This window comes from Chlamydotis macqueenii, chromosome 5 (assembly GCF_036417535.1).
Source record: "Chlamydotis macqueenii isolate bChlMac1 chromosome 5, bChlMac1.mat, whole genome shotgun sequence".
NCBI classification, from domain to species: Eukaryota; Metazoa; Chordata; class Aves; order Otidiformes; family Otididae; genus Chlamydotis; species Chlamydotis macqueenii.
Genome location: NC_141560.1, coordinates 5,938,495 through 5,963,691, shown reverse-complemented (window position 1 = coordinate 5,963,691; position 25,197 = coordinate 5,938,495). Strand labels below are relative to the sequence as shown.

Below are 25,197 nucleotides of genomic sequence, written 5' to 3'. Positions count from 1 at the left end.
AGAGGGCTGTACAGCTTTTCTCCCAGCCCAGCTCAGGTTGAAGAAGCAGTGGGGAGAAAGGAGAATCAAAAGCAAACAGCACATCTCACCCAGCATCTCGTAACAGGCTGAGGACCCTCTGTTTTTTGCATGAAACAGAAAATTAAAAATACGTCATGAAGGGTGAGGGGGCTAATGCAATATGCAGAAGAGCCTCTGCTGCCATATTTAACTTATTTCCAACCCTTTACTAGTTATTTCTCTCATCCTCTACCGCGGTAAGCACATGGAGTAAGTATATCTATACGGCTCAGCATCTAGATTCATCAACATAGAAGTCAGGATCAGACATTCAGTACTTCTTCCCCAATTTACACCTCTTTGTTGAGATCACCTCTTCTTTTCAGCACAGTGTTGATGTTTGTTGTGGTGCAGGAGTGAAAAGTACACATATGATTATCTTAAAATGGGGGGGTGGAAATCAACATGGACATGATTTGAATTTTACAGTATTTGGTTGCCACGACTTGCAAATAAAAAGCTGTCCCAGCAGGTCCATGCAAGCTTAACAGCACAGCAGTAAAACGCAACATTTTTCTTCACCCTTTAAAAGAGTTTTACTTATACAAAAAAGTGTACTTTAAAAAAAAAAAAAATCCGAGGCTGAAGAACTGTACTTAGGTCATACTCAGTTCCAAGAGAACAAGCGCATCCTGCTTCACATGGCCTCACCAGCCACTCCACGACAGTGACAGCCTTCCGAAGCCAAGTTAAGATATTTAATTACCAGCATCAAGTCAGAAACCAAAGCATCCAACAAAATCCTCATTTGTGAGCGAAGGCTGCAGAAATCTTGTTGAGCAGGCTTTGGCAATCTCCGAAGCTGACAGCTGGATGCCCTGGCTTATCGACTGCTAGAGCACATGCGGGGAGAAAAAAAAGCTCGGAATACTTGCAGTGCCGAGCAAGCCTGCCGGCCTCTTAAAAAGGCTCATATAAATAGGCAAGCTTCATTTATTAATACTTCAGAGATAAACGTGTCTGCGTAGGAGCGGCTCAGCCCATATCTGCCCAGCAGGAGGACGGGCAGAAGACCACCCGCTCTCAGCGGTGCGTCTGTCAGCATCCCCAGCCAGTTTTTAACCCGTTCAGGTTAAAACGCAGCAGGTACATTCGCTACCCGCACGTGCGGTGGGCGGCTGTAAGCGCATCAGCCGAAGACCTTTGGGCGGTAACCCAGCGCCGACGGTCGATGCAGGCAAACTGCAAAGCAGGAGGATGGAGCCAGAGGAGCCACGCTCCTGGCCGGCTGGTAAATAAAATTTGTGAGGAGCCCGGCCGCCCAACAGCTCCGCGCCTCCCCTGGGCTGAGTTCCTCAGCTGTGACAATGACAGAGCGGGAGAAGAGGGGGAAGAAACCAAAACAAAGCACACAAGCAAAGGGAGGTAAACATGACCCAGTTAGATCACTCATCCCCGAGGAGGGCTCGTCTGGGACCCAAGGAGCCGGCCAGCCATGGCAGTCCCTTTCCTGCTCCCTCCCACATACAAAGGGTCAGATAAGGAGCCAGCTCAGGTCAAGACCAGTTTGACTCCGTTTCAAGCCCAGGGGAGCAGATTCGGCGCTGATTTTGCACCTCACCCATCCTGTTTGCCTCCCTGGGGCGGAGGCCGGGACGCAGAGTGGCGTGTACGCCTGGCTGGCTGGACCCAAAAACCCCGGGGCCGAGGCAGGGGCACCACCGGCAGAGCCACAGAGCTGGCGGGAGCCAGGAACTGTCAGTGCTTCCTGCTGTCCCGGTGTCACACACGTCGGGCGGTCAGAGATCGTGGACTTTGGCTTTTGCTTCCTGCTCCTGACAGAGCAGGGGCAGGTCCCGGCATACGGCCACGGGGAGAGCAAGGCAAGTCACTCATTAATCAAGGAATGGCAAGGCAGACGCCTGACCCACCAGGCTCGGGGGACAACGCACACCGAAATGAACCCCAGCACCCACAGAAAAAGGCCCGGACGCTGCAGGACCCATTTACTCCTGCTGGGACCGAAAGAGGGGTAGGTAGGGCACGCCGTCGGCTTTGCCATACGTTGTTTTCAGAGAGGGAGGATAACGGGGTTGCATCGCGGCTCACCACGATGGCCTTAACACACACCACCGATCAATTTTGTATGCAGTATCAAAATCGACCTCTAGAGAGGGAAAAAAAATGAAAAAGCCTTGTTCTGCCATCCCTCTCAGTGCAGCCGGGAGAAGCTGGCTGGTTGTACAGTGCTGAGTGTCTGCAGTGCTTGGGCCTGGCCGAATCCACCAGGACAGCCTGTGCCCACGGGCTCCCCTCGCCCCGGCACCTGGCAAAGGGGGCTCGGCCGCACCCCGCGATCTCCCACCCGCCTCCGATTAACACGGGGAGCTCCTCGCCCCCCGTTTGGCAGCATGCAGTCCCATCATTCCAAGTGCCTTTTATCAGGAGGAGAATTATCACCCATTTTTGCCTTAAATTGACCTTGATTACTCAGACGCAGAAAGCCTGTTTCACACAGGCACCGACGCACAAGGCAGCATGGCCGTCCGCACGCGGTGTGGACCCCGAGGATGAAACCCCACTGTTAATACTGATGAGCCTGTACCAAGCGAGTCAAGATCAGGCAGGATCTGACCACGGCCATCGCATGCCAACGGCAGCGGGTGCCAACCCTCAAGGCTCGCATGCAGCAAGGGCATCGTCCTTCCTTCGTGCAGATCCCCTAATCTGAATCTCCCCGAATTTCCAGCCCGGTGCAGCCAGCGACAGACCCGACCTCCACATCTGGCAGCTCTCTGGCTGGCGCCCGAGCCACAAACCCGTTCATCCTCCACCGCTGACGCAGCCGTACCCCGATACCGAGACAGGCCGAAATCCCACTCCCACATCACAGCATCGGGCTGGACCAGAGCGTGCCTGCAGCAAGGTGTTTTACACCGGCGCTCACAGCTCGGTGCACACAGACCATTCAGCAGCTCCAAACTGCTGGGCCTGCTGGGGCGGGGCAGGGACCCCCCCAAAACCGGCTTTGTTCAGCCAGGGGAACCCCATCCCCGGGGTCCTGTGGGTAAACGAGGGGGTCACATCCCACCCCTAGCAGGGCCCGAGCCCGGTTTGGGAGCTGCCGCAGGGGTGGGAGCCGCCGTGCCGGCAGGAGCCGGGGACGCTGCAGCCCTCGGAGGCGTTGCCATGGAGAAGGCAGCGCAGCAGCATCCCGCATCCCACGCCCGCGGGTGGGCGCCCCCCCCTGCCCGGCGTCCACGGGGCCGGGAACCGCCCGGGCACGGTGAAGCGGGGGTCCCGCTCCCCTCCCCGCGCCCCCTCCTCCCTCCACCCCGCCCAGGCCACGCCAGGCCCCACGGGACCGCAGACCCGGGATGTCGGGAAGGGGGGCGGGGGTTGGGGCGGGGGGGGGCGCCGCTCCCCACCGGAGGGGACAACCCCACGCAGCGCCCCGAGGTGGGGTGGGGCGTGGGCTCGGCGGGGGAAAGGCAGTCCCCGCGCCTAGAGAAGCCCCAGCCCGCCGCCCCGATCCCGCCGGCACGGGAGAAAGACAACACCCCCTTCCCCCCTCCCCCCAAAAAAAAAACCCACCCCCAAAACCCCCACCCAGCCGAAAGGAGAGGAGCGACGGCGGGGCCTCGACCCGGGCGCGGCGGACTCACCCCGCGGGCGCGGACCGCCGTACCTGCCGGCGCGGCGCGGCGCTGGGCTGCGCGGCGCGGAGCGGAGCCCGCCCGGCCCCTGCCCACAATGGGCCGCGGCCGCCCCGTCCGCGCCCCGCCCCGCACGGCCCGGCCCGGCCCTGCCCCGCCCCGCGCGCTGACGTCATGGGCCCCGCCCACCGCCGGCGGGAGCTGTAGCGCGGGGCGGGCGGCGCCGTTGGGACGGCGGGGGCGGTGCCCGGGAGGAGGAGGAGGAGGAGGAGGAGCGGGGGGGGGGCCCCGCATCGGGCCGGCGGGAGGGGCCGTGCGGGTTTTTCCTGTGCTGCGGGGGGAGCCGCAGGGCATCTCCCGCCGGAGGGGCGGCGAGCAGGGCGGGGAGCGGTCCAGCTCCCACCGATGAAGATAAAAAAGTTCCATCCCACTGGCGACGCGGGCGGTCGCGGACACGCGGGGTCAGCGTCCCAGCTGCCTGACAAAGTTCTCCCAAGCTGCAACATTCTCCGCTTCTCAGCTCGGGTTTAAGAAATGGGTTTTCCAGGGGGTTCCCGTTTCACGTAAATCAGAGCAGCAACCTGATACACGGTGGGATTTCCACGGGATTTCCACGGGCACCCGAATAACCGGGGTGCATGAGCTAAGGCTGTGGGCTCCGTGCAGAAACAGTGATTGCCTTTGGTGCAAATCAAAACTCCACATCAAATTAATAGTGTGTAACGTTTTAGCTTAAGTAAACATTTTTTTTTCTGGATAAAAGGTCAAGCTATTTATATCCTGTACATTTTTTTTTTTCCTCACTAACAAGCGTATAGGAAGGTCCGAAAGGCTGGAAGGGGTTTACAGGGATTGCTTTTCATATGGAGCCTGCACAAATTCATACGGAGACAAAGGAAGAACCAACGATGGGAAAGTAAAGAAAGAGCATCCTTAGGGGAGGTGATGCCAAAGCATGGAACAAAATGTAACGTGAGAACCGGGACAGGTTATACGCGGCCATCCAGACTCCGAGGTGGCCTTCTGTACGAGGCAGAGACAGAAATGTTTGCATGTGTAGAGTCCACGCAAGTGCTAGACAGGTTAAGCACCTACAGGCCTGACACTGGCTTTTCCTGCCCTTCTGAACGCTGTCACAGGATTTGATCTGCAAAATAAAACCAGGGACAGATTCACAGAGTTGCAGCCCATCCTATACGGTTTCAGTCCCAACCCCCACACTTAATACCAAAATCCAGGTTCCAAACAAGCGGCCTGTACTACCCCTGGAAGAAAATGCAATAGAGTCTCAGGAACGGTTATGGCCTTTAGAGAAATCCTTAAGACATCAGCTGGACTTTTTTGTGTTTTTAAGGCAAGAAGGTATATTTCATCTCAACAAAGCCACAATTCCATGACATGGATTTTCTCCGTCGTCTCACCATGCCCAATCCTTTTCTTAACCTCTTCTAGTCTTCTCCAGCAATGAGCTCTGCAGGATCAGTGTGACTTGCCAGGGGAAAAAAAACTATTTCACCTTAATAGTTGTGAATTTCAAAGTCATCCCAATTCCCTGTTTTGGGCTGACTTCACCTCTAAGTTTTTTAAACCCGCTCTTCACAGCCCAGCCTTTGGCAAACGACAACCAGCCCCTGAGCTGCCATCCTGAGAATTAATCTTTCCTCAGGGAATCCATTCTGCACCTTCCTGGAAACTAGTCAATACTCCGAAAACTGACATAACCCCTTCTGAAACCATCGACGCCTTTCTATACACGTGCTTGTCTTGCCGAGGACTGACCACTCCCCCGGAGCACGAGGAGATGTGAACTGCCAGAGGTACCCCAGAACCTGTACCTGTGTGCGTGTCAGCCCGCAGCGAGAGATGCACAATCGTAATTCCTCTTCTAATGTGATGTGATGCATTAGGTGTCCCATCTGGGTCATGGTGAGCCTCGGGACGTTCCCAATGCTGGGACCTTTCTTTGCAGAGGGACACGTCGGAGGCTGCATCTCAAGCTGAAGTACCAGAAAAAGGGCTCACAGATCATACTGGCAAAAGGAATAATTACAAATGGCCACAACCAAATGGCTTTTGCACAGGGCTACTGCAGGGACCCAAGGTCCAAATAGCAACGTACTCATCGTAGTGTGCACGTGCCCTCTTAACGTTACCTCGCCATTGGAGGAACGGGAGGTGACAATCACAGAGGTGGTTTTGGGATAAAAGGTGCCAAAGGCAGGTTATTTGGAGCAGTAAACTCAACTATGGTGAAATTGTTGGGACATGAGGATAAGCAAATCTGTACTGGGGAAGAGCCAGCACAGCTTTTGGCGAGAGAAATTATAACTCACAAAATCTACCGCAGTCCTTGGATGGAGCCAAAGATTTGGTGCACAACGGAGATCTAATGGATATAACAGGTGTGGATTTCCCAGAGGCTCTGACAAAATCCTTCATCAAAGTCTCTTGAGGAAAGTAAGGAGCCATGAAAATTTAAGTGGTTTAAAGACAGAAACCACAAAGGGCAGGCAGGGATGGTCAGTTTCTGAAGTAGACTCCCAGGGGAGTTTGGTGAAGATCTGTGCAGAGGTCTGTGCTGCTCAGCATCTTCATCAATGATGTGGAAGTGGGAGCAGGTGGGGAGGTGGCAATGGTTGCTAGTGACACCGAGCTACTCGGAAAGGCCGACAGCAGCAAACCGCAGAAGGACCTCAGAACACTCAGTGATAAAACGACAGATGAAATTCAGTGGAGATAAATGAGATGAACCTCAGAGGAAGCACTCCTAACGTTGTGTACCCAGTGATGGGCTCTGAACTGACCGTTCCCTCGCAGGAATAGGATCCTGGGCTTATAACAGGAAATTCAGTGGAAGCATCAACTCACTGCTGACCAATAGTCAAGAAAGCAAATAGATGGGTAGGAGTTAATGAGGAAAGAGGAAAAACTACTGTACAAATTCCTGGTTTGCTCTCCTTTTGAATACTGTGAGCAGTTCTGGTCTCTGTTCTCACCAAAGAAATAATGATCAAAGATAAGGAGTACTTTTCACTTAGGTAACTGGCTAGGCTAGGACTATTCAGTACAATATTTCTATACAAGCCTCGGGCTCAGGAAGTCCTGGAGCTGCAGCCTGCTGCAGGCTTAGCAAATTTACAGGAAAATATCCCTGTACACTTCTAACACCCTTAGCTTATCACGCACCGTTGGCTATGGGAGAGAGATGATGCCGGGCGGGATGGTCCCCGTGTCTGACTCAGCACAGCTTTTCTTGCTCTCTTGCATTCATCTTTTTTCCTCCACAAAATGTCCTCCCAGGACTCCCCTTCCCACTCCTTTCCTCAAGGACATTCATTAACCATGTAGTGATGGTTTCATCTAGAGGCTCCCAGCCCGGGCAAGCAGCTGCATACGGTTGGCATCTGGAAGTACATCTTCCTCATCGAAACGGCTCAGCCGTTTTCTTGTAATTGCCTCCTCGGAGCTTGTTTGGAGGCTGCTTATCAAGTCCCATTGTGTTGCTTTCCTGCTTATTTTTTCAACAGTCGCCTATTAAATTAAGCTCCGATATTCAGACAGAAAAGCCCAATAACCAGCTGCCCAGAGCCTCTCTAACTAAGCAGGACGCATGCAATAGTCATCCTGCAAGGCAGATGAGCATCCAGTCCTGAGAAGGGGAGGATGTGGGCACCAAGCCTGCCTGGAGAATAATCCCTGTAATGCCTTGTAACAGGAGGGTTTTGATAGGGTTTGTTCACTAGATGCACAACTAAACCAGAACTTTCTCTGAGCTGAGGGAAAGAAAATGGGTTTCTTGCACTAAATCTGTAAGAATATACTTGGTATTGTTCATCATTAGCTGCTCACTAGACCCCATAAATGTTCTCTGAGCAAAATTTTTGCGAGATCAATGCTGTCTTATCCCTGGGGGAGAATTTTTATGTATCCGCTGCAGTGAAACTTAAAAGGACTTAAAAGGACACTCTTGATTCCATTCAGAGTAATGGAATATGGAACCCATCCCCTTACCAAAATGAAATAAAATTGATTTTGGGAAAAAAAAAAACCCTTTCTTCCTGAGGTTGTAGTCTTTCATGTGGCACAGATGATCTGCTCAGCAGAAAAATGGGCTGTAGTTTTTATTAATTGTTGTTTTGGTCTAACCTGAAGACTCATGCCAACGAACAAAGCCACACTCTGAGCTGCTACCACCACCCTGCTCCACTGGAGCTTACGGGAAGATTTCCATTGACTGCATTCAGGGCTGGTTTTAGCTCAAGGGTAGGAGACCGTGTTACACGTTTTGCTCTTTCTTTGATACGAGGCTTTTAGAGTATGTGGAGGACCGTTTGCGGCTCTGCATCTGAGCTGGGAGGTTCTGCTTAAAAACAAACCGCACCCTAAGCCAGCATTATCTCTAGCTGCGCCGAGCCCAATCTCACCCCAGGATTCACATCAGCTCCCGGCAGCTGGCAGGGGGAGGTGAAGCTTCAGCGTAGTGTTTCATAGCCTCAAAAGAGAAAATAAATGCATTCCCAAGGCAGGACGCAGCCGTGCCTGTGTTGACTGGGAGTGTTAGCAGAGACTCAGTGGACTTAGGCCCTGATTCTGCAAAGACCTTAAGCTTGTAAGGAATTTGTAATTTGCTTGTAAGCAAATTCCCGTTCGCTTCAATGGCATTTGATCACATGCACATAAATGCTTTATGGCGTGCAACAGAGTTGTACCTTGGTGGAGGTGGGGATATTTAGCCCAAGCAACTGACTTCTTCTTCAACATGTTCAGAGAAAGGTAAAATGTAAGAAATAATCAGAGAGCATATTGTGAGACTTCTTGCCCTCACCCTCTGGCCTCCCGCCGGGCAGCCGACTGGGCCTGACTCAGACTGGCCTGGCTGCAAGAAGTGGAGAGGAGATGAGATGTGAGTGAGATGTGAAAAGAACCTGAGAGAATCTGCCTGCTGGTTGTGAAGAATTTTTCTTGTGAGAGGAACGGCTGCAGACGCCAAGGTCAGTGGAGAAGGAGGAGGAGCAGTAATGCTGCTCCTGGCCAAGATTCCCCTGCAGCCTGTGGTGAAGACCATGGTGGAGCAGGTTGTCCCCCTGCAGCCCATGGAGGTCCACGGAGGAGCAGAGATCCACCTGCAGCCCATGGAGGACCCCACGCTGGGGCACACGGATGCCTGAAGGAGGCTGTGGCCCATGGAGGGCCCATGATAGGGCAGCCATTCTGGAGGGACTGCACCCCGTGGAAGAGATGACCCACGCCGGAGCAGGTTCACAAAGGACTGCAGCCCGTGGGAGGGACCCACGCAGAAACAGGGGAGGAATGTGAGGAGTTCTTCCCCCGACGGTGAAGCAGCGGCGTGAAACAATGTGTGATGGACTGACCGTAATCCCCATTCCCTCTTCCCCCTGTGCCACTCTGGGTGGGGGAAGGAGGTAGAGATAATAGAAATTAAGTTAAGCCCAGGAAGATGGAGGAGTGGAGGGAACTTACTTTGTTCTCGTTCTCATTATCCTACTTTGGTTTTAATAATAAACAAATAGTTTTCCCCAAGTCGAGTCTGTTTTGCCCGTAATGGTAACTTTAAGGCTCTCTCCCTGTCCTTATCTCAAGCCTCAAGCCTTTTTTCTTATATCATCTCTCCCCTGTTCCCTTGGAGGGCGAGGGGAGTGAGCAAAAGACTGCGTAGCTTGGTCCCGAGCGTGGCTAAACTGCGACAGGAATGGATGACTTGGACGAGTGGCAATGAGATATAAAGCACTCACAGGCGTTCTGGGGGTGTAGGAAGCCATTAATCATCTCAGTGCCTTGGCCAGGGTCTTTCACCCTGTACGTCTCTGCGGCTCCTGTGGTTGCCTTCCTCCCCTCTCGTATGATTTCTGCAGCTGCCAGAAGCACCTCGTGCTTCCCTTGCCATCCATCCTCCCGGCTGTCTCCCGCGAGATGCTGCGTGTGCGGCCGTGCCCTGGTTTGGATCACCTTGCTTGTGCCTGGCCTGTCTTCGGCAGGCTCCTGCCATGCAGCTCCTGACAGCTCATGAAGCCCAGGGTGAATCCTCCTTCCCAGATCCTGCTGCTGGTGCCAGTCTTCATTTGCAGCCTTCTGCCAGCATCAGTTGCTGGGTCTGGGGGGAAATGTACTGCTCAGGGTGGGCTGAGGGCACTATCTCTTCCCCCCTAGACTCCTCAACCCTACTAGAAACAAGCCATTCCTGATTAGGGATCTGTAACTTTGCCCACGTCTTTTTTCTCCCCCCTCTTGCTGGAGACGACTTTTCTTGCACTGAATTGCTATCAAAGGTACCAGAGAACCCCCCTCCAGTTTCAAAGCAGACAGAGCAAATTTGCAACAGAGGAAAGTTCAGTGCCCTGTCCTCACACCCAGGGTTATTTATCTCCTGAGAGCAGGGAAAGAGGTAAGGTGAGGGGTAGCAGCCAGGGAAGATGTGAAGCAGGAGGAAGAGGAGAGAAGGGCTGGGAGAGGGTGTATCTCAGTGCCTCTCTCTCAAGCCCAGAGACCGCTGCAGATTTACGCCAGCTGTTGCTTGGGCTGTCAGAGAAGGATTAACAGGGATGCGTGCGTACACAGCCTACAGGGAGAGCTGCTTTTATTTGTTCATATCTAGCAGAGGGTTGAATTTATTGTCTTTGCAGACGGGCCAGCAAAAAGCCAGGGCGTCACTTAAATTCCACTTAAAACCTCAGATTAAGGCTTTGCAGGAAGTGCAAATGGGGAGGTGGAAGTGGCCTGGCCAGATGCTGGCTCCATTGCTTGGGGGAGTGGGCTGCCAACCCACCTCGCCGTGAGGGTCAGTGAACCAAGTGAGGCTGTTGCCTTTTCAGTAGAGCATCCTTTGCTCCAAAGCTGTAGGAGAGACAGAGTGAGGAAGTGCCAAATGGCCTTAGGCTTATGCTGAGCCTCCATCCTCTTAATGGAGCATAAAACAGTTAACTCTCAGGTCACCAGGTGGGTCTCAGCCCAACTCCGCCATCCGTTATGGAGAGGAGCTTATCCAATGGGAATTAGGAGCCTTCATCAAGGGCCTAGCTGCATTTGAAATATCTTAATCCTCCTGGTTTTTGATACGATTCAGTCTTCTGAGCACCTATCATACTTTTGCAAGATGCCTAAGCCAGTTCTTGGCAGCATTTGTCCCTAATGACTCAGCAAGTGTGACACGTGGAGCCTGTGGTTGACCTGGGAACTGCTCCCAGATATCCCGAGTCCTGGTCGAGCGCATTAAATCACAAGACCCTCTCTGTCTTGCTCGCTATTTTGGTCACCCTGATTTGTCCTGCATCATTAAATTTTTACTGCGCCTGACTCCAGATGACTTCAAATTTGTGCCTCCTGTCTCCAGTAAGTGCAGAGCTAAGAGGTTTTGTTCCTCCTAGCACAGGGGCTGGAATGTGAAGACTCAGCGACCAGCACAGGCAGGAAAATTTCTCCCATCCCTGACAGCAGCATTACTGGACATACACGCTCCCAGTATCTTTCAAAGCAAAAGTGTGGCTTTTTCAGGTCCTCATACTAGATTTTTTTCTAATAAGCAGGATTCGAGACAGATCTGATACAAGACTTCTGCAGCAGAACAGCAGGTCCTGTCGCATCCCTGTTGAGAAATTGCAGGGCAGGCATTCAGCATGGATGGAGTGAGTACAGGACTGCTGCAGCCTCCCTGCTCCATCCCTGGGCACTCCTGAGGTAGCATCAGCGCCATGAGATCATCTCTCTTGGCTGAGCAGATTTCCTTATGGATTTTGGCTTCTGGTTGCTTATGGGTTTGGGCTTCTGGTTGCTTTCCCAGATGCAGTTTCTCTGCTGGGAGGACTTTCGCAGGCTCGCGTGCCCTTTTCCGTGGTACCTAGATGCTGCTCCACTCGAGGCCTTCTGCGCTGCTGTGGCTTCATCAGCTCGTCAGAGCCACTGTGCTGGGAGTGGTGTCTGCAGTGGGGAAGAAGTATTTCAGCCACCTCTGGCTGTTCTGACCTCCTGGAAGGTTTTCCTGGCAGGGAATGGGGTTGGGCACTGCAGGAAAGCTTTTATCTTTCCTCTGCTCAGCCTCTTCCCCAATCGCCCAAGCATACACACCTCTCCTCCTCCTCCATCTGCCTTGCAATAATTTTAGGTCTGTGCACAAGGCTCTGTCTGATATCCTGGCAGGACTCACGTCCTCAGTATCGAAAAGCCGTCCCTGGCTGGTGCTGGTCGGAGGTCTCAAACTCTGATTGCAGCCTTGGGAGAGCACTACCTCCCTGGCACAGAAGGAGCCCCAGGGAGAGCAGGGCTGAGTGGCTCTGCTGTGTGGTGGAGGGCTGGGGGCGGTGGGAGACGTGTTGGTGACAGCAGCCTCCCTGAACCACATCTGCCCTGGCACGCTGGATGGACCTCGGCCATGCCCTCCCTGCCCCAAATGACTGGTGACACAAGGGTGTTGCCAAGCTGGCAGAGAGGGAAATCACAGCAAGGGGGACCTCCCCAGTTGCAACCTCCTTAGTCACAGCTGGATTACTAAACCCATTCTTATATTTTCCACGGGGGCGACATGAGTAAGAGCTGACTCCTAGGGCTGGTTGTTGCCTCCAGAAACCTTTAAGGAGAGAAATGCTGATGGGACTATCAGGTTGTTTAAGTTTTGGGCCAAATCAGAGGAGCCGGACGGTTGCGCTGGGAGCAGGATGCTGACTCAGGTGCAGGACAGAGCCAGCCCAGGGGGGCCGGGATGGAGAGGGCTGCCCCAAGCATCCTCCAAGGCAGTGTCACTAGGAGGGCATGGGCATGTATAGGTTAGCCTTTTCCAGCATCTCTGAAACACCTCAGTCCTTCCAGAGATTCTATTCAGGACATGGACGTGTCTTGGAGAGGAGCCCCCAGCCCCTGCGGCAAGCCTGGTCTGTTTACAGCTCTCTCCATGTTGACCCACGGCGAGCTGGGGGGTGAGATCAGGTCTTGGTAGTGTTTTTTACACCTCCCAGATGACTGCTTTATGTACAAGGGACAATGCAAATGATGAGCATAGGTTACAGGTTTCAGGGCTTAAATACCTGCCAAGCCTCGCACGTCTCCTGCAGCTCCTAGGCGTGGGTATCGCAGCAGCCCGGGGCTCCCGGCTCCAGCTCCCGGCTCCAGCCTCCCCACAGCTGGTTGGGCATTTGCAGTGCAGGAGGTGGGAGATGGCAGCCCCCACTCCCTCCAGGGCTGCAGTCAGGGTCTGCTCCCAGACCCCGGGGCGATTCCCCTCCCTGTGCAGACCTGGGAAGGGAAGGAAGGGGAAGAACTCTCCCACTTGGGCTGAGACGATGGGAACGAAATCCCGCTCCCCCGGCACCAACTGCAGAGGCGGTGGGAACGTGAGCTCAGCCCCTAGGCGACTTAATGGGCTTTTAAAAAAACCCTTTGTATCGGATCCATTCTTCTCCCCAAAGCTTGCTGGCTCTACTCCAAGGGGAAACCTTTGATTCTGCAAATACACCACAATTATCATCCTGAGGAGTCACAGCTATCGGGCTCCCCCTCTCTGAAAGATCAGCAGGATGCCAGAGAGGTGCTTAAATCATTTCATCCTAAGAAAGCCTTGGGCTGTAACAGCTTCCCCGTTGCTCGGAAAAAGCCACCCCTCTCGCAACAGCTTGGCTCCATTTTTCTTCCACTGATCCCATCGCTAGTGGAGGCAGGGCAGGCAGCGCTGCGGAAACCAGGCCACCGGGGTTCCCAGTGATTTCATCAGTCCCGAGACCTGGGCTTGCAGTGATTTACGAGCTCGCAAGAATCTCGCTGTGGAGTTATCTCCCCCTCCCCACTTTTTATCGCTGTGCAGATAGAGATTCAGCGATAGAGCTCTTCTGTGTACCGTAGCAAGCTCGGTCTGTTTGACAGTTGCAAATATTTTTCTCCAACATTGCACAGGTCCATGTGCACGAGCTGCTCTTGCCAGCATCGCCACCACCCAGCACGGAGAACCTCAGCTTGGCCTAGGGGAGCCCAAAACCAAAAGCTTGCCAAGCACAGCACCCACTCCCTGACTCCTATCCCTTGCTCCTGACTTCCCTAAGCTCGCCCCATCTCCTCAAGGTAGGTTTTTATTACTTTTAAATTGCTGGCATTTTTTTTTTCAGAAATATTTTTATTTTCTTCAGATCATACAAATCCTGCCCTTCTGCAGTGCTTTCCCGTCTAAGGCTGGGATTTTTGAAGGGGATTTAGGGGAGTTAGGTGCTCCACTTCAAGCAGGAGCCCAGCACTTCTCTCCTTGTTGAAATCCCCCTTTAAAGCAGGTCATCATTACTTTTCTGCAGCTGTTTTTCTTAGCAGTCTAAATAAAGCTTTCAAGTTACGACTCATTGATGTGAGGCCAGATTCAGGGGCTGTCAGTTCCTTTGTGTATCCTCAACTTGTCTGAGGGTGTTTTGTTTTATTTTGGGATGGCTGCTTGCTTCTGGGGCTTGCTGCAAAGCAGCGCATTTAGCAGCCCCCTCCTGCCACGTTCTCCCGCTTGTCACCTTCCCAAGTGATGGCGTAAGCTCGTAGTGCTGCTGAATGCGGCCCCTGCAGCTGCCTTGCAATGCGCCTGCCTTTCTGCGAGGGCAAAGGGTTTTGCCAGCAGGAATTTGCTCTGGCCACCATGGGATCACCCTCCCTTGGCCACCGCAGGAGCCCCAGGGAAAGGTGTGATTCACTCCAGCTAAGCAGCCCAGCCCAGGGTCCTTCCCAAGTTGCAGTCGCAGCCCTCGCAGCCTCGGGACGCAGATGGGGTTTCTTCCTCATGGACACTAATCATACAGGGAACGCTGATCCCGTTTACTGACACACAGCTATTGCCAGGCTGAACAGGGGGCTGAAACGACACGGCGTCCCCTTCTCCACCCCATCCCCATCCTGTCTTCAACAGTGCCACTCACTTGGCCGTGTTGATGTGGCCAACCTGTTGCCCAGGCCAGCCCCAGATGAAGGCAATGGGAGCGCAGGAGGCAGAGCAAGCTCTGCCACGAGGAGAAACATGGACTCACAGCTTAGGGATCAACACAGTTCACCCCGGAAATCTGTGGGCAAGCAAAAGGCTGAAAGTAAAAATCCACACCCGTCCTTTATCAAAACCACTGCCGCTTACTTAGGATGCTCCAGGCATGATTCAACGCTCATTATCTTCATTGTGCTGGAGATTAGGCTGCAGTCTTTCCAGATAATAGCTTTATTAGCTCTGTATTATTCTTTCTACATTATTTATTTACACTAAGTCCAGAACACTCAAAGCTTTCACTGGGACAGTAAGATCAGTTCAGCGGATGGCATTTTACACTGTGTTTTTTACACGAGCAAAGATCCTGTCTAGAAGGAGCTATCCCGGGCCAAACATGCTCTTGCCAATGCGGTGCCTTTGCCTGAAGGAAGCTGTACATGTTATGGATGCCCCACCAGATGCTAATAGTGAGGGAACATCATTTCCTAGGGCTTCAGCACAGGCTGTTGTGTCCCTTTACCTGCTGCACTGGACAGATGGCACTTTCAGGGCTTCTCCTGGCCAAGGGACAACCAATACCCGTGGCACAGCTCACTGGGAGCTCTTTCTTGAGTGTCCAAGACCCGTCTGCCCTCCAGCCATCCGTCCTGCTCCAGCACAGGCTGGCACCAACCCTGTTTTGGCTGGCTCAAGCTTGCACTCTCCCCCACCTCTCCTGAAGCGAGGCCTGAAAAAGAAACTAGACTCCGCTAATTACTGATTTGATAACAATTACATGGGCTCCTGGCTTTGGCTTTGCTCATCAGAAAAGGTGGCACACAGGCCACTGCATACCCATGGCAGCCCAGTGTACCAATCCCGGGTACAAGGGCTGGTTTGAGTTGGCCTTGGGAAGGGCTGCCCGAGAGGTCCTGCTGTGAAATTACCCAGCCCAGATTTTCCTGTGACTGGGTGTCACCGCAGAGGATGACTGCAGGGGATGACAGCAGATGAGTCTCCGTTCACCTTTGCCCTGTCCTTGATGACCTTGGTATGAAAACCAGGAGCTGACAATCTGATCCTCCAAACAACCAGCTCCTCTCTGGGCTGCAAGGGTCTTTTTCTGGCACAGAGTACTCAAATCCCTCCTTTCTTTTCTAAGGGACTCTCATTGCAATCCAAAGTGCCAACCATGCTATTAGGACACCTCCAAGACTGGATTAATGGGACCAACAGGAGGCTGGCTGGTTTTTTGGCTCACATTCTCCCTATCAGCTCTTGGTACCCATTGCTTCTGGTGCTGAGCACTGCCCTGCATGACAGCTGATGCACCCACTGGGGAGGATGCTCCGGAAATGTCCTACCTCCAACCTGAGTTCAGTGCTGCAAAAGCAGAGCTGGAGACAGGTGCTTCATGCATGTTCTTGGTAGCCCAAAATGGCCCCATTGTCTCCCATTCACTCCTGGAAGAGGGATTCCCACTTGGAAAGTGAACACTTGCGATGTACCCATGATACAGGCACTGCTGCTCCCCCAACAAACCTGGAAGATGCTGTGGGCTAGCTTTGATGTGTATTTCTTTGCTATCCAGAACAGCCTCTCCTGGGAGGGCTTGGACTGGAGGCTGTTTATAAAAGCTGCTGTTGTTTTTATTGGGCTACCATCCCTCTGTTTAAAACATGGATGCCCTGAACAATTCTGCTGGCAGGAAGCAGAGGTGAAGAGGCTCCTTTGGATGCTCTCAGAAATTGTCTCTGCATCCATTTAGAGATGTTTAACATCACCCATCTTTCAAGCTTCCGACTGCCATGTCTCTGGGGTTTGGTATAAACACTCAGCTTCAGAGGTAGTGAGAGACAGCAGGGCAGTTACGAGATGTCCTGCGTCAGAAGTGGTGCAATTTGTAGCTGCGTGGAAACGCCCTGGCAGAGAAACAGGGGATCTGGGAGACGCACCTCTCTGTTCTCAGCCCAGCCCAGAGACAGCCTGCAAGCCTCAGAGCTGACGCAGCAGCACTGCCCGCTGCTCTGGGAGCACAGGGACGAAGCTCTCATGGAGCTACAATAGAGACCACGCTCATTTGTCTTTGCTTGCTGTCTGTACTCCATATCGACCAGAGCTGTCTGGAAGCAAGCTCTGGATAGCATTTCCTGGACTGTTCCTCTTCAAAAGCCCAGCTTTCTGGGGCTGCCAGCAACGTGCCGCCTCAGCACTGCCTCTAACTGAAGGTCTAGTCAGACAAGAAGGGACAATTTGGCTGGTACCTCCTTTGGAACCACAGGAGGGGAGTCCCCATCCCTCTCCCCACCTGCGGTCCACCTGCCTGTATCCCACCTTGGACTCTGCTACCCAACAGTCGGGTGCTACCACCCAGCCCAGCTCCACCTCCTCCTCTGTCCCTCCCTTTGCCATTGGGACATACCTTCCCTGGGCATAGATGTCCAGGGAGGTGACATGGCAGCACGAAGAGTCCTGGTCCTCCTTCTGGGGGGAGAGCTTCTGGGACTCAGACTGCAGCTAGGTAACTTGCCCAACACCAAAGAGAGGATCCATGTCAGAGGAGGGACGTGGTCATCTCTCCCTGCACTGTGCCTCTGACCCAGCCTCATTCTATCTGAAAAGCGCACAAACCAGACATTCAACTTACCACGTCTGTGCACAAGGCTGTCCACAGCTGGGGCTGCCAGGGAATTATCAGATGCTCTCGTGGCTCTGCAGAGCAGCCAGGAGTCGAAGGGAAGGGTTACTGTTTGCATTTTGACCCTGTTGGACAAACTGCTGTATAATCACTGCACGATCCAGCCTGCGGAACAGCATTGTAATATTTTTCTTATCATTGTGCAGCTTTGGAGGCTCTTATTTGATCTCCTTTATCCATGTGAATATTTCCAAGAACGCAGCAGCCTCTGCCTGCAGAATGGCTCCTATTGTTCCCTTTGTTCCCGTGTCTGGGCTGTTCCTCAACCTCCTCTCTCTCTGCCTGCAAAGAGACAAACTCTGCGTGATCAGAAAAGTGTCTTTACAGTTTGATCTCAAATATGAGCTCAGCCCGAGAAAAGGCAGAGAGCATATTTTCCTGAATATTCCAGATAGGCTTTCTGTGATCCGGAGGGGAGTGTGGTGAGAGGTGCCCTGAGCTCACACGGTGGATTATCTGCATTTGACTTCAACCAGGACCTACTCACTCGTGCCCCCTGCGAGCTGCTCTGAACGAATGCTGGAAATAGATGGCGTTGGATTGGGCATTTTGGCCGATCTATCTGTTCCTTCTGAAGTGCTGACCCTTTTTGTTTGAATAAGTCCATGATAACACAGTATATCAGCTTGGAAGAGAAACAAAGAATCTGAGGGACGTGAGAAATATAGTCTGCATTTCATTTTTTTTTTTTCCTGCTTTTTCTGATGCAAAAACTTTTACATGCTTTCATGCTAAAGTAGCCTGGAATAAACTCAGATTTTAGAAGTATTTAACTCAGAGCTTTTTTTTTTTTTTTTTTTTGTGAACATGGAACTGAATTCAGTGCTTTTTGAAACCAAGCCTCCAGCTTTTCAAAAAAGTCTCTTTGATTTCTAGATCAGCCCTTTCCATGTCTCATTTTGGACAGGTGTGCAGCAGTTTATCCCGACGCGATCTGCGCTATCTTTACACCCTGCTGAGTGCGCAGTTTCAAAACAAACCTCAAACAAACCTCAGCTCCCTCTGAAGACCCATCTTCTCTTAATCCTCCTCACAGAGAACCCGTAGGAAGATGTTAAATTATACAAATGAGAACTTTGGCACAGCTGGGTTAGAGTAGGCTGAATTAGTCATCAAAATTACAGCTGGAGGTTGTTAATCTGTCGGTGACTTCCAAGCAAATTATTTTATTTTCTGTTTACAAAATAAGAGAATGCGATTATTGGTTAGGCCTTGAGGCTGTTTTACCATCACCGCTGGTAAGACAAAGATGACGCGGAGCTCGCTTGCATGCGGATGAAGGTGTGCTCCTTCATTAAGCCTGAGTCGTCACTTCCATGAGGAGCAGGATGGAAGGACGGCGCAGAAAGGCTGCATACGTGCCGGAGCTGCTCGCTGCCACCGGGCTGCCGGCAGTGGCCAGTGCCTGCTGTAAGCCCTCGTCCTGCGCTTCGACACGTACAACTGGTTGGAAATCACTGGCCAAGGACGGATGCGTGCTTCAACTTTCCCATTTGCCTCACTGGGAATTGCTCTTTAGACTGAGCTTGTGTGGGCTGGAGGCTGAAAATTAATTTTTTTTTTTCTAGGTCTTGTTACTTTTTTGTATTGAATTAAGCAGAGGAAATCACTTACTGCTGTTGGTCACATAGATATGCAGTGCCGTTAATCTCAGGCTTCACAAATTGTAAAATTAAGCTTCCTCAAATCATGAAGGCTTTTTTAATTTTTTTTTTTTTTTTAAATAACAGAAGTTGGCTCTTTTCATTGGGGTTTTGTGCTTTCAGGACAGGACACATCTTGGTTTTTTTTCCCTGCAGATGTAGCAGCAGAAACAACCCCTTCTGCAAAAGTTAAAACCCGTAACACAATTGCCTGACTCCAGAAACAGGAATTTAGGAAAACACCCACTTCCTAAAGACCCACATTAAACCTTTGGACATGGGCAGCATAGGTAGGAGCAGTCATTTTGGTGCCCAGGGTCCAAGCTCTTTCTGACTTGATCTCATCGCTCTCAGCAATGAGAGGTCTCCTTGAGACTGCCATCGCTGGGCACCCATTGTTTAAGCTTCAGACCTCTCTGAATCCCTTCTCGTTAAGGAAAGAAAAGGTCAATATCGATGGTGTTGAAATGAAGCACAAGGACCGAAACACCTCCTGTGCCTGGTGCAGGGTGCTGAAAGAGCCAAGTGTGAACCAACATTTTCCAGAGCCTCCCTTAGCTTGGGGTGACTGTTTTGGCTTGCCAGTGTGCAAGGAAGGAGCCTGATTTCAGGAAGCAATTTGCAAACAGGCCCTTAGGAGGCTGGGGTGGGGTGGCGGGGGGAAAGCACCTGTGAGTGGGTCACAGCTTGGCCTCCCCAGACAGAGCTTTCAAAAGTGTCTGGCAATTTGGGAAATTCAAGAGGTGCTGGACACCCCCCACCAGGAGGATGTTGAGGAAATCTGAGGCTCGCCACACCAGAGAGTCTTCGGTGAGACTTCCCCAGCTCGGCCCAAGGCGCCTGCTTCCCTCCTTGCAACATCTGTTTGCCAGTCCATCCGTGCAGCAGAGCCCCCACCCAGGCCTGTGTCATCCTCAGCACAAGCGCATTTTCTCAAATGCTGCATGCGAAGGTGGTCTTTCCCATTCCACCACTTTACTCACCCACCTCATCTCTCTGCAGCTGTCTGCCAGCTCAGCTCTCCCCAGCACATCATAGCTTTTTGCTTCATATCCATGGATCAGCAGATGCTCTCCTGGCCAAGCATGGACTTGGTTCATGGTAACCATCTTGCTCCACTTTCATTCCACCACCTTCCTGTTTTCTCCTTTGCTTCTCCTTAACATCTCATCACCCTCTTTGAGACCTGCCCGTGGATCATCTGCAGTGATGGCTGCAGAGATCACAGCTGGTAGAGGCACCCAAGGTGCTGAGGTTGTACCCCAGACTCTTCTGCGTCCTTGTGCTTTTTTGTCTGTCCATCTCCATCCACCACTCATCTCTGCTTTTAAATCCCTAGGCACCCTAGGTGGAAGGAGATGCCCCTTTGGTCTGTACGTATCCATCATTGCTTACAATGCTGGCCTGGGTCCCAAGTGGAGCCTGTTGGGCTCTGTGCAATGTAGACCTCAAGGATGAGTTGAAACAGTGGAGTGCCAGGCTCGCACATTTGTGCTAGGCATTGGCTGGAGCTCGCTTTTTCCTACAGCTGGTCAAAGACTTCCTGCTGAAAGGCATCATTGAGGAAACAGCCTGTTGCTGCAAACAGAGACATCCTATGGGATAGTGCCAGTTTTACTGGCATTTTCCCATTCCTTATCTTAACCTGAAAATAAAACTTTTTTTTTTTTCTCATTTGGTCATTCCAGGCTTCACTGTTTCCGTTTGGCCAGTTGCTCTTAGCTGCGGTGAGTTTGCTGTTAATCTGTGTCCGTCTGAGTTGCTCTTTACTTGGGTGCGTTGTGACAGATGCTGCCGAAGCCTGGGCGAAAAACAGGGGCAAAAGCCCCTTGGGACCAGAATTGCAGTGCACAGCCTCTATGCTGCAAACCGAGCAGGGCTGGAGGGTTTAAACGTGCCCCGAACTTTGTGACAAATACTGTTCTGTGAAAAATGGGGTTTTTTTTCCCCTTTTCTTGCCCTGATTTGGTATCAAATCAACTGTTTAAAGAACCTGACATTTTCCTAGGAATGAAAAATTTTATTTTGGACCAACCTCTCAGTGGCAATCTTCAATCTGTTTCAGAATGAACCTTTCTTTTTTTTTTCTGTAATTCAATGAAAACAGACATTATTAGTATACCCCCCAAATACTCTTTTCTTCTCTACCAGCAACACAAGACATTACCTTGTCCTACCAGGTACAACGGTGCCCCGAGGGAAGCTGGATTAAGCCCTGGTGATGAGTTACAGTGCATAACACTTCCCAAATACAATTACTGTGATTTGTGGCTGCTGACACGACGAAGATTTTGTTTGGTAGTGAGGAGTGATGGCTGATGTCCCTCTAAATGCTTATCATTTCTGGCAGCTTAATTGAATCCCGTTAACAGATGCAACGACACTGAGAAACACTTCTCCTGCTAGCCATTCTCACCGGACCAGCAAAGCCTGGTGTTGCCCTTATTTTCCTGTTTTCAGGTATTTCCCTTTGAAGTCAGAGGGTTCAGAAACGATCTTCCTCAAAGAAATATGCTACAAGAGGAGTGCATTATTCGCGTATTTGATGTTAGGACACCCTGGCAGGAGAGCAACTTCCCATGATGAGTAGTCAGAGGGGACCCTCGGAGAGTTGCTGCAGTTTTCCACCATGGATTGATGTGTCCCTTACTTAGCATGAAAAGGACTCGGGCTTAAGTCTGGCTTGGACCCTTGTCCTCCTCTTGGGGATTTTGAAGCTCTTTGGACCAGCTGAGCAAAAACCCAGGTAACTGTGACAGCGAGGGCGTCTAGCCCTGGCCTGCGAGGTGTTTTGGGAAAAGCTCTGCAACACAAGAGCTCCAGCGGATGGGGTGGAGGAAGCCAAGCATTTCTGACAGACTTGCAGGCAGCTGTGACAGGAGATCCCACTCCCTTTGGGTGGCCTGAGCACTGCAGGAGATCCCACTCCATTTGAGGGGCCTGAGCGTGGCAGGAGGGCAGCTTTTCTCAGAACCCAAGAAAGCAGCAAACCCAAGCCCACCGGTGGCAGGTGGAGGGAGAAAGCTCATTGCTTCAAAGCTGCCGCATGCAGGAAGAGGCTAAAACGTGGGAGATATGGTTTTTAACAGGGTTCATCTATAGCAGCAATGGACTCCTGTGGCCCAGAGTGACTTTTAGGAAAGATTAAACTATGCATACAGCGGGTCCTCTTGCAGCAGCTGAGCCGGGCTGGTCTCCCATCCAATTTCATGCACCAGGGTGTTATCTTTTTCTTGGGAAAGCCATGGAACTGGGTAGAATTTAAATTATACCCCAGAGAAGTCGGCTTGCTTCTCTGACAGAGGTCGTAATGAGGGAGTCAGGATTCCAGTTATAGCTCGGCACAGCAGATGTAGTTGGTTTTGCAGATGATAAAAATACAGCCTTGTCTCAGGAATGCGGCAGGAGTGAGGCATGCGTGTGGGGTTATTTTTTTTTTTTATTTTATTTTCAGAGCAGTTCTTTAACTCTGGCTGTACTTTGCAACAGTTGTTCCCACTGGGAAATCAATTATTTACAGAGTAAACAGCGATGCGACATGGGCTGGGTGCCATCCATGCACGTAGCAGGACCTGCTCCGTCGGATGCCTGCACCTCAAACCCATCTCTCTTTTGGGATAAGAGTATTTTTTCATTACCAGTGATGAATATTATTCTATTTTTACTCTGCTCTGTATGCTTTTCAAGGCCTGCTTGTAAGGAAGGAGGCAGCCTCTGAAATACAGGAAGCTACACTATATATTCTGCTATATCACACACAACTCCCCTCTTTTGATCAGGATTCAAGGCCTGGTGCACAGAATTAGCCATCCCCTCAAATAAAAGCAATTTATTTCAGAAAGCAATAAGAACTGACACTTCAAATAAATATACTATGCTTCCAGCACACCTTGAGCTGCTGCTTGATCTCATCTGGATATTGGGGATCTCCTCAGGGCTCCTGCAAGTTCACTGCCTACAGAGACCCTCACCTAGGGGACAAACACTGTCGTTGCTCAGATGAGGCTCAGCTGGGACTAACAAAAACCCAGCTATGTGACCGTGGTGCCTTGCTGGTCCACAAGGCATTGCCAATGGAGGAATGCACCACAGGCAGAGCAGCACAGCCGTTCTCACTAGATGCTACGATGAGTCCACGTCCTCCCATTTTGCAACAACACTCTTGAAGGTGGCTATGAAATACTGCCGAGCACTGTATTCCCTCCTGTTTGCAGAAGCAGCTTGCAGCTGTAAGAAAAACTTACTGTTCTTTCTCTAATCTCTATTTACACAGGATGGTGATAAAGAAATTCCTCAACAATCACTTAATCTCCTTTTGAGCTGACACCACCAGCTTTGCTAAGCCCAGCTCCAAAGCAGCAACACATGCAAACACACCACAGTACTTCGTGGGCTAGGGAAGGACCATCAGGTGAAAACAAGCTCGGTACCAAAGTCTTTTGCTGAGCATGATGAGTGAGCAGTTCTGCGTGCTGCAAATGTCGCCTGAAACAGGCAGGATGATGCTCAGAGGAAGGGCAGCCCCATCTTTTGGAAGCTGAAGTGTTTGAAGCTCTTGCCCATTTTGGCACATGTTTTGAAGCAAGAAGTCTGCTTTTGGGTGGGTTTCTGCTGTAGATTCTGCCGGCTGTCCACAGCAGCAAGGCGCTGCTAGCAGACATGCTGTCCTCACCGTGAGCTGGCCGTAAGTAAGCTCTGAGCAAGCTCTGCGTGGACTCACCGCCTTGCCCTGAAGGACTGGAAAAACAGGAAACTCTTTCAAAGATGTCTAAAGATTTGATGTTGACATTTGAATTTCCCTTTCATATCACTGCAACATTTTTTTGTCCAGGCACTTTATCTCTGCACTGTGAAGCTGTCTTTTATTTCTAGTCAGATTTTTTGCTTTTGAAAATGAAACCAAAGAGGACAAAAAAATAAAAGTATTCCAAGACACTTCAGTGCATTAGACAAGTGTTTATTATGAGAAGGTGAGCCTTTCCAATCCTTGGGGAAAAACATATCTTGTGTACAAATAATTTAACAAAAAGACAAAGCTGTTCTGCCTACTGAGATTTTTGGTGCTATACAGTTTGAGGAAAAAACAGAACGTACTCATCAGTAGAAACAGAATTATAACAGAGTGACAATAACCTAGAAGGAGCTGAAGAGGACTGAGGACAATGCAGACTGCATGGCCATGCAGCTGGGAAAGCGGCATCCTTGCTCAACCGCAGCCCAAAGCAAGCAGATGGGTTGAGAAAACACAGCAGGTTATTGTGGGGGTTCCTCTGATGACAGTCCCACCTGTGAGATGGGCTCCGTTCACTGGCATTTGTGATCACGGAGGCTGTGGGCATGGAAGCAGGCAGAGAGCATCTCATCCTCTTCCCAGGAGCTGCTGGGAACCAGCTCGCAGAAGAGCAACTGGAGGTGACGGTTATTTAAAAATGCACCCGTGATATTGCAGCTGGAGCTGGCCATATTTTCCTGTCAGCAAATTGTGCATTGGGAGGAACTGTGGAAAAAAAAAAAAATCCACAAAGAATCTATGAATGTAATCCCTTAGGTGAAACTCCATCCCACGTGTAATCCAACTCAGCAGATGTTAATGTCCTGGCCCTGCATTTGCATTCCCATCAGAGTAACCTTCCTCAGACAATGGCCTTCTTTGCCCTGGTAAACACAGAAAGTAGGCATTTCCTCAGAGGAAATTAATTTGGATTTTTAGACCAAAAAAGAAAAGGAAAAGTGGGAAACAAAACTCTTTTCAGTAGTCTGGGAAAGTGTTATCGGACAAGACCTTTTCTGCTCAAGGGAAACACTTTCCCTGGGCCATTGAGAAGCTGAGGACCAAGGCGTTACATCAACATCGATTTTAAATGAAGAAAATTAGATGGCTCTGCATTTAATTTTACCAGTACACATACCGTAGTCATTGAAGTCCTGACTTTATTTTAAAAGAGTGATTCATGCATTTAGCTTTTGGTTCATTTCTGTCTTAGTTTAAGAGCCATAATAAATCTCACTTTGGAGGTGCAGAAGGATTAATTTCTCAACCACATTTTTGCTTTGAAGTGTCTACTGGTTGTTAATAAAATAAGCCCTTTTACATTCTCTTCAAAGTCACAAAACACAAATATACATGGATGCTTTGGGCCAAAGGAGGGAGTTGAAAATCTGTCTGGCAGTGAGAGTTTAGCTGAAATGAGGAGGGGGGGTCCTATCTCACCACCCTGGGGAAGGGTGTTCAGCCAAAACCACTGTGTGCGGAGGCAATGGGAAAGTCACGACTCT

General features: G+C 51.1%; 1 protein-coding gene and 1 long non-coding RNA gene across 3 annotated transcripts in view; one reads left to right on the top strand and one right to left on the bottom strand.

Moving 5' to 3' along the window:
* The window catches only part of DAAM1 (dishevelled associated activator of morphogenesis 1), a 95,760-nt gene extending 92,017 nt beyond the window's left edge, over positions 1 to 3,743 (bottom strand). For both annotated transcript variants that reach the window (XM_086748305.1, XM_086748306.1), the window contains exon 1: positions 3,666 to 3,743. The gene's annotated coding sequence lies outside the window, so the exon portion shown is untranslated. The remainder of the gene's footprint in view (positions 1 to 3,665) is intronic.
* LOC147600436 (uncharacterized) overlaps positions 1 to 25,197 on the top strand; it is a 759,986-nt gene that overhangs the window by 62,890 nt on the left and 671,899 nt on the right. The gene's annotated exons all lie outside the window — the stretch shown is intronic.